Source organism: Mustela nivalis (assembly GCF_964662115.1).
Source record: "Mustela nivalis genome assembly, chromosome: X".
In the NCBI taxonomy this organism is placed as follows: domain Eukaryota; kingdom Metazoa; phylum Chordata; class Mammalia; order Carnivora; family Mustelidae; genus Mustela; species Mustela nivalis.
The window spans coordinates 49,138,528-49,148,009 of NC_139040.1; the positions used below are offsets into that span (position 1 = coordinate 49,138,528).

Here is a 9,482-nt window from a genome sequence, read left to right on the forward strand (position 1 = left end):
ATTTTCTAAGGTACCTGTTTAAATGACAGAGCCAGAATTAGAACCAGACTCCAGACACCAACTATATAACACTGCTACCTGTGAACATTTTATTTCTCAGATATCTTTTGGTTATATTCCAAAGAAATATTTTTAAGATTATCTGTGTGCCCTTTATTGTTTTTTTTTCCCATAAGCATAACTATTTCAGAAGTTGACTTTGTATTGAAGACAGTATGTCAAATTTTATATTCAGGGAAAAGGTCACTCATGTAGTGAGCATGTGCCTATGGGATGAATTTGTCTACTGTGAATTATATATCATCCCAACACTGGTTAGAATGACTATACTTATTATGTGGACTGGGATGAAAATGAGCAGGGGTAATTGTGCTCTAGCACTAAAATTCCCACTGCAGAATTTACCTGAGAATTCATGATGAAGTTTCTAGAAGATTATATAGCATTAAGTTACATTCATATTTTTAAACATTTGGGGTTCTTTATTCAATTACATATCTTATTTTATTGTATTTTTGTCAAATTATCTTTTATTAAAATATTTTCCCTTATAATTCTTAACTAGCTGAGCATTCTACTGCACCACTATTGATGTCACCTATGATGTCATGAGGGTGGCATCCATCAACATTGCAGCCCACAACTTGAGCAAACCCCAGGATCCCCTTAATAGTTCCAGAGAGTTCTATGGCTAAAGATTGGTGCAACATCTGTTGGGCAATGCTGACAGTCCCATCAAACATGACATTTCCACTGTACTTAATGTTTTTCTGCATTTTTCTGTCTCTTGGTGGTTCCTTGAGGGCTTTGATAATCATGTAAAAGGCAGAAGTTACCATTCCAATATGGGCATATCTTTTCTGAATGGTCAGTTTCACTGTAATCTTCAAACACTTCCAATTTCTGGTTGCTTTGACAATGTCATCACCAACCTTTTTTGGAGCCAGACCGAGCAGGACAATCTTTGGAGCCAGGGCAGATGTGGCACAAACTTCCCCATGGGTACAGCTCAGGTGTATGAATTTGATCTTGTTGGGATTGAACTTAGGTGGCAGGATGGAGGTGGCTGGTGTTGGATGAACTGGTTTGGGGACAGTTAAAGACAGTTGCACCTTTGCCTCTTCTAAACCAAAAGCCAGAAGGAAGTATCTTATTTTAAATTCATATAAAATGCATTATGCTTTATGTATCTTTTGACATATGGTCAACTGTGTATAATACTCTCAAACCTGCCAGCTGTGTTGAAGGAATAAAAACATTTTGTTTTCAGACAGCTTGATAGAAATACTGAAGTTTGTGAGAGAACAGAACTTAAAAATATAATTTTGTGAACCACAAGAAACTCTGAGGTGATATTCAAAAGGAAAGAGTCCTTGATTTTACCATAATATCTTTGCTGTTTTTCAATAATAGATTGCCAAATTGAATTGAGTTTATTTTCCACTATGACTTTTAGTTAGTCCTTTCACTTTTCGATTCAGGATCTGACAGAATAAAGAATGCTTCTCCAGTCTGGGCCATACTGTGCTTTGCTGTGTGAATCCAAAAAGAAAATTTTAGGTGCACCTGGGTGGCTCAGTCATTAAGCACCTGCTTTCAGCTCAGATCATGAGCCCAAGGTCCTGGGATTGAGCCCTGCATCAGGCTCTCTTCTCAGCAGGAAGCCTGCTTCTCTCTCTCCCACTCCTCCTGCTGTGTTCCCTCTCTTGCTGTGTATCTCTCTGTCCAATAAATAAAATCTTTTTAAAAAAGAAAATAAATAAAATTTTAGTCCCCGCAGAGACTGGTTAAAGAGATTTAGACCCTAAGAAATATAATGTCTAAAACATAACTAAATGTTATGTTCAATGTTTTATTCCCTCTGCCTTAAGGACAGAATCTTCACTTGCCCAAATTGCTCAGAGCTGGTGACTGAGGCAGATGGTAGGCAGGTAAGGGGTGGAAGGGTGGACGTTAGGCTATTGCCCTTACACTAGGCCTTCGAATACAGTCTCTTTGGGCTCCACCTATAGATGGAGAGGGTTCTGACGTCTTTTATTACCTCTACCAAGGGAGAGGCTTGGAACTTAAGATGGCATGTACTTCCAATCTCTGCCAAGGTTATAATCCTGTTAGACTAGTGTTTTGTGAACTGTGGATTGTAACATATTGATGGGTTGTGAAAATAATCTAATGGGATTAACTAGTATTTTAAAAACAGTTTGGAAAAGAGTATATTGCACATTTTAAAACTTCTGTTTCAGCTGTGTGTATGTGTCTCTGTGTGTGCTGGGTCACAATATAAAATGTATTTCTTACTATATTTCTTACTGTTGGTGATGAAATAGCAAATGTGAAAGCTATTACATTAGACTTCTATGTTTGACATACAGTTATAACATTCCTTTGCTTTATTTCAGAAATAAAGGAGCCTTTTTTTTTCTTGCCCTCTGAATAAATTAAGAAGTTCAACAATTAAGTACGATTTCTAAACACAGGACTCCAAGCAGCCAGTCTGCAGATATTGCTAATTATTAAGCAGTGCAAATATGCAGCTATAGCATCATGCAATTATCTTTTTATATCAATAAAAAGGCATGCCTTGCATAAGAAAAGCAGACATAATTGATTAATATCTTCTCTTTACATAGGAAAAAAGTAATTATGTACTAGAAGTCAAGAGATTCAGATCTATGTGAAAATTTTTCACCAGTACTTACAACCAAACACCTATAATGTGCAAAGCACATTATTGACAGGAGAAGGGGGTCAGGAATAAAAAAGGAATGAAACCCTTTCTCTATTGTGAAAGATAGTTATAAGCTGGTGAGAGACACTTGTAAAGCAATAAGGGAACAACTATTGTGGGATTACACAAGTCTTTGGTCTATTGACTCTCAAATCCATTCCCTGAACTTCCCCTGGTCTACTCTGTCTCATGAGGAGCTGACCCCTACAGGTGGCATTTCCAAGTTTCTTCTGTTAACAAGCTGCTGTATGGGTTTGAACAATGGAAGCCACTGGTAATATATTGGTGAACAGCAAGGCAAAGCCATAGTATTTCTTTCTGTGTGTGTGTGTGTGTGTGTGTGTGTGTGTTTCCATGACTCCAGTTTCCTTTGTAGAAGCCTGCCATGCTTATAGATTCTGCTGAATGGCCCTGACCCTTAGATTCTGGTTCTAGTTACAACTGCTCCTCCCTTTGACCTTATAGTCCAGTACTGTATCAAAACCCTGCTTTTGCTAATTTCACAATTGCTTCATCATTCCTTGTTGGCCTCTCAGTAAACTTCCATAACCTGTGTAAAAATTTTCTACATTAAATTCCCTTTGTTTTAGGTACTTAAAGTTGCTTCTGTTTCCTGGTTAGACTTTGATTTATACATGTTTAGAATGAAATATATATGCATTATCATAACAATAACTGATATTAATTTAAAGCTTACATGTTAGGTATTATACTAAGTGCCTTTCATGTAAAAGCACCTTTATTTCACTGATGAGGAGACTGAGACACAGAGAAAGGCACTTAACTTGCCCAAGGTCATGGGGCATTAGAGCATTGCCTTGCCCTGATTTTCAATTTGGATTTCTTTTTTAAACTATCCCATGCTTTATCTGTAGAATCCCGTTAGGTGTAACCATTCCTCAAACTTAGCATGTATTTTATAAATCCCAGTATCTTTTGATACTGATGGAGTGTTTGATCAATAAAAGTGAACATTTATTAAGCACCAACTATATACTAAACACTATAATAGGTGCTATAGTTGAAAAAGGCAGCTATAACTCTCTAAAGCCACCCCTCTTGCAACCCGCTTTTGTAAGTGTGATGTCTCTGCTAAAATAAAGGATTAAAATTACATAGAATAGACTTCTAAATTCCAGTCAAGTGAAATCTACATGACAGCTCAGAAATATCAGTTTACTTTTGAAATAAAGTTATGTTTGGAAATATTCCTCTCTGGGCCCCAAAGAAATTATTTGCAGCCTTATCCTGAAAACCAGTACTCCTTAATTTGTCCATTTGAAGTAAACATACATTTTAGCACTAGGGTAAATCAGGTTTGAGAAGTAATATTTCCTTTGTAGCTAAGTATTCAATGATGCACAACATTATAGTTGTTTCTCATTACTGTAGTTTGGAGAGGTACTTCTCTCAAACTTTCTCAATCAATATAGTATAAATCTATCAACTACCATCCAAACAACCCTCTGGGTATGGTTATTCAGCATGCATACAAGGCTACTCATATTATGAACTAAAATGTAAAATCAAGCAGAATGATGTGCACACAGCTGTTTTATACTTAGCTGGTTTTCTAATGTGAGCTAATTTGTTGTAGGGACTGAAGGCATTATTAAGATTTATTTCAAGTTTAAGATGAGGTAAACATTTTGTTTGAAGGTGAAATTTCAGTATCCACACAACAGGCATTACTTTTGTATTCATGTTAAATGGAGAAAAGTGTTTGATATATTAGCACATATAAGATAATAAGGCTTCACAACACCTCCTACTTCCCTGAAACCAACATCTTAAAGCCCCTACTTTCCTTTTATAATGACAAATGTGAATAAAAGCAAAAGTGATGTGAATATCACTTAGACTTGAAAACATTTTATGTGAAAATTATATGGTAATTGCTTAGCAAAATACAGTATTCACCTTGTTCTTCAATTTATATCTTACCTAAATGCTCTGACAGAAGGTAGGGCTGTTCAATAGATACCAAATGTAGGGAAGGTGTTTCCATTTATGCATGTTTTCTTCTTGGACAAAGATGAAGCACAGAAAGTGGGGTGGGGGTTTGGGAAGGGAAGACCTTGAGGAGAGTAAAATGTCATCTTCTGGTTTTAGAATAAACTAGTGCTATCTTCTGAAACTACACCTCAGCAGAAAACCTTTTAAGAAGGGAATTAATATAAAACCATCATGCAGAACACTACAACTATTAAAAGGATTGAAGTTAGTGACCCTGAATGGAACAGTATTGCATTGGTTGTAAAACCTAAATCTACTTTGTCAGGAATGTAACAGGGTACAGAATGTTAATTGTAACAAGCATGGAAAAATAGATGGACCAGAAACATTTAATTTATTAATGAACATTGTTATTTTATTGAGAAATCTAACTTTAGAGGAATGCCAGTTTCACTTTAGAAAAATTCAAGTTGTTCTTGTTGGCTCTTTATGAAGACCTGGATGTTCTGTTTAATTTAAAATATTAGCAGGTAAAACACATACCTATTTCCTGCTTTAAACTATCAGAAAGGAAGGTACCTTATCTGTGTTATGGAATAAGATTATATTTAAGTACCTTGCTATGTCAGTGATTAATTAAGTGATAATATAAATATTATAATTGAACAATGTTAAAAGCAATTGTTGTTTAATGATAAGAAACCATCTATATAAGTTTAAATATTAGTACAGGGCCTGAAAAAATTAAAAATGCAAACCAGCTAAAGTATAACCCCAAATTAATATTCAAATTCCATCATTAATATTTGTGTTTTTTTTTAAGTTTTTGTTTTTATATATCTGACACAGAGAGAGATCACAAGTAGGCAGAGAGGCAGACAGAGGGAAGTAGGCTCCCTGCTGAGCAGAGAGCCCAACGTGAGCCTCAATCCCAGGTCCCTGGGATCATGACCTGAGCTGAAAGCAGAGGCTTTACCCACTGAGCCACCCAAACACCCAGTATTTGATTTCTTCACCCACTTACATTCACTGCCACCCTCACAAAGATATTAATAGCTCATATCTCCTAAATACTTCTGTTTTTTCAATCTGTATATCTCCTTCCATTCTCAGTTTCTTTACAGTGGATCAAGTCATCTCTTACATGGACCATTACAGAAGATTCCAAACATTACTACTGCTTTCACACTTGTTCTTCTTGAGTTTATTCTAATTCATCCTCCATTATTTAATCAATGTGATATTTCTAACACATACATTGAATCATATCAATTTCTCCACTCAAAACCTTCCAGTGTTTCCTCTTTCCCCTTAGGGTAAGATTAAGTTTCTTAATATAACATTCCAATTACTGCCTGATCTGACCTTGGTTTATTATCTCTGATGTTTAAGCACAATGGGGGTAGATGTCTGTAATAAATTAATATGGCCAGTGTTTTTAGCTCTTCTTTTTTTTTTAATTTTTTTATTTTTATAAACATATATATATATATATATATATATATATATATATATATATATATATTTCATCTTTGGCAGCAGATTATCTTTAATATTGATTATATTTCTTTTTTTTAATTTTTTATTTTTTTATAAACATGTATTTTTATCCCCAGGGGTACAGGTCTGTGAATCACCAGGTTACACACTTCACAGCACTCACCAAAGCACATAGTCTCCCCAATGTCCATAATCCCACCCCCTTCTCCCAAACCCCCTCCCCCCAGCAACCCTCAGTTTGTTTTGTGAGATTAAGAGTCACTTATGGTTTGTCTCCCTCCCAATTCCATCTTGTTTCATTGATTCTTCTTCTACCCACTTAAGCTCTTCCTTTTAAAATGTGGAGTCTATTTCCCCATCTTGTGAATGTAAATTGGTCTTATGACTTTCTCTGATTACTAAAGCATCACAGAAGTCAGTGTGTGTGAGTTCTGAGCTTAGTCCTCAGGAGAACTTGCATCTTACACTATTGTTCTCTGGGAACACTGGTACTACTATGTAAAGAAGCCTAGGCAAGCCATATTGAAGATGAATGGCCATATGAGGACAAATAACAAAATACAATATTCACCTTGTTCTCAATTTATATCTTACCTAAATGCTCTGACAAAAGGTAGGGTTGTTTGATAGATACCTAATGCATGGAAACATTTAAGGAAACACCTTTAACACATTAGGTATATGTATTTTTGACCCACAGAAGTACAAAAGCGGAAACTATCCTTTCATTTTGCTTTTATTTTCCACTTATGAAAAACATATGATTTTTTTATTCCATTGTAATTTTTTATCCCAACAGACAGAACCATGACTTATGTTTCACAAATTGAGTGTCTCTGTAATAATCCATGTATTTCTGAGAGTCCTATAATATTTATTACAGCTCACCAACACCCTTTGCTCAAAGAAGTTGTGGAGATCATCATGACGTAGGAGTTTGTTAGAGATGGAGAGGAATGCCCCTACAGCATAAACCTGTATTTCATGAAAATCCTTGATTGAGATGGCCCATTAAATAGGGATAGAACACTGGCTCCCACAGCTATAACATAATTATGAGTGGGCACAATCTCACGAAGTCACATCTAACAATAAATCCAATAATAACAGAGGGTACAGACATGAAGTGATACCTATTTCCATGGAAAAGTATTCTAACTAACTTGTCAAGTCTTAAAGAACTTCACATTCCATTAGAGTTGCACTGAGGACTCCATTCCCTGAGTAAAGGTTAATCTGGGTAAGCTACCCTTGGTATGAAATCTATTTGGAACTTCAGGGAAATAATTTGGGCCAGTGTCTCAACTTTAAGGTATTCCAAAGGATTTAGCCAAGCAGAATAGTGTGAAATAAAGCTACTGAGGGATTTCTGAGGCATTGCCTTCCCTCTGGACCCTTTGCATTTCTAAGCAGTGGTTAGTGAACCTAAATAACTTTGAGTTATAGTCACTACCCTGAAAATCTATCTTTCAAGATCTCTTCCCTCTACCTTGATAGCTGTTTCATCTTCAGGGGTTATTACTTCTGATTAGAATGGAACCTTAGGTACCAGGTCATATCATATTGTCTGGGTTTTCCTTACAGATAAACTTAATCTTAAGTAATTTTCTTCTAGCACTGTCTGTCATGAAACAATCTTCTTAGAGTCTTATTAACAGATGTGAAAGTTCTCCTCTGGCACAGTTAGCAGTGTGACCTCAGAAAAGTCTTCAACCTCTTTGGATCACTCTGTAAAACAAATATACTACACATTTTGCAGGTTTATTATGACTCAATGACTTCATGTTTCCTCAGAAGCCTCTTCATATCACATAGATTTGCTGTCTCCATCAGAATCATCTATTTCTCCTCAGTCAGTCATTCAACAGTTGAGTGTCTGTTCTTTGCTAGATGTGTTTGAGGTAAAGCAGACTATGATTGCTGTCCTTGAGGCAGTTATGTTCGAGTAGGGGGAGAAAAACAATAACAAAAATAAATGAGTAAAATATATAGCATATAGAAAATGATAAGCATTGCCAAGGAGGGAGGACAGAACCAAAGCAAGGTGGGGTTTGCAGTAATCAAGGAAAGTTTCATTGAGAAAAAATTTTGAGTAAAGATTTGAAGGAACTGAGTGAATTAGACAAAGAGATATTAGGGGAAGAAAACTCCAAGCAGAAGGAATAAGTCCCTAAGGGGATAACATGCTTGGCATGTTTGAGGAATAGCAGAGGTCAGTGTGACTGGAGCTGAGACAGTAAGTGGGAAAATAATATAAGAGGTCAGAGAAACCACGGAGACTAAATGATATAAGACCTCATTTGCTATTGTGAACACTTTGGTTTTAACTTTAAAACAGAATTGCTTTGAAGGGTTTTGAGCAGCAGACTGATATGATCTGATTTTCACTTTTAAAAGATCATTTTGGTTTCTTGGTTGAAAATAGACTATAGGGAAATAAGGAGGGAAGCAGCAATACTAGTTAGGAGTCTATTGCAGATGGTGGTAGCTAGGAGTAGGATAATAGTTGTGTATGTGGTAGAAAGTGATCAGATTCCAGATATATTTTGAAAATAGACCAACAACATTTCCCGATTAATAAGCCATGGAATGTGAGGGAAATGAAGGAGTCAGAAATGACTCTAACGTCTCCAGACTTTTATATAACAAATTCTTCTTATATCTTCCTATTAAAGCTTATTGGTTTTGTGTTCTAGTCAATCCAGGTCTCAACATTACTGACTAACTGGTTAATGAATAAATGTTATTTTAGTGTAGTTTTGGTTTTAAGTTATTACTTTAGAGTGACCTTAGGTTAAGCAGCCAGAGGGTGTAGAGATGATTTATTGAACTGAGTTTCAATCAAGGATTAGAGCATATTAAGTCATTTTCCAGGAAATCTTTCTTTATGTTGCAAGCCCACGTTCTTATGACAGGCTTGACTTTATGTTCCATTATGACAGCTTGCTTTTGTTTGGACCCAGGATTACTTTGGCTCTGAACTCCCTTGGGTATATAATTAGGGATTAAATCTAGATTCTTAAAAAGAGCTCAAAAGGCAAGTTATGACTGTTACAAGTGGTAGGAACAGTTTATTCTCATTCAGCTTATTGACCCAGGTTATTGGCCTCCCAAATGAAATACTTTAAAGCTGATTTTTAAAACAAAAGCTTCCTAATTCCTTTTCCACCTCTCAGCCTAAGAAGTTGACGTTTGAAGCTCCAAAGGTTCCTAGATATTCCAATGAAGAAAACAAAATATATATATATTTTTTTTTTAAAGATTTTTTTTATTTATTTGTCAGAGAGAGAGAGAGAGG

The 9,482-nt window shown here is 35.7% G+C and overlaps 1 pseudogene across 1 annotated transcript; it reads right to left on the reverse strand.

Annotated features, from left to right (window-relative positions):
- Nucleotides 1-557: 557 nt before the first annotated feature.
- On the reverse strand, nucleotides 558-4,736 carry LOC309855891 (large ribosomal subunit protein uL11 pseudogene; annotated as a pseudogene). The gene is made up of 2 exons: nucleotides 4,673-4,736; nucleotides 558-1,123 (listed from the first exon to the last, which is right to left on the reverse strand). The product of its transcript is annotated as a large ribosomal subunit protein uL11 pseudogene (transcript).
- Nucleotides 4,737-9,482: the final 4,746 nt, after the last annotated feature.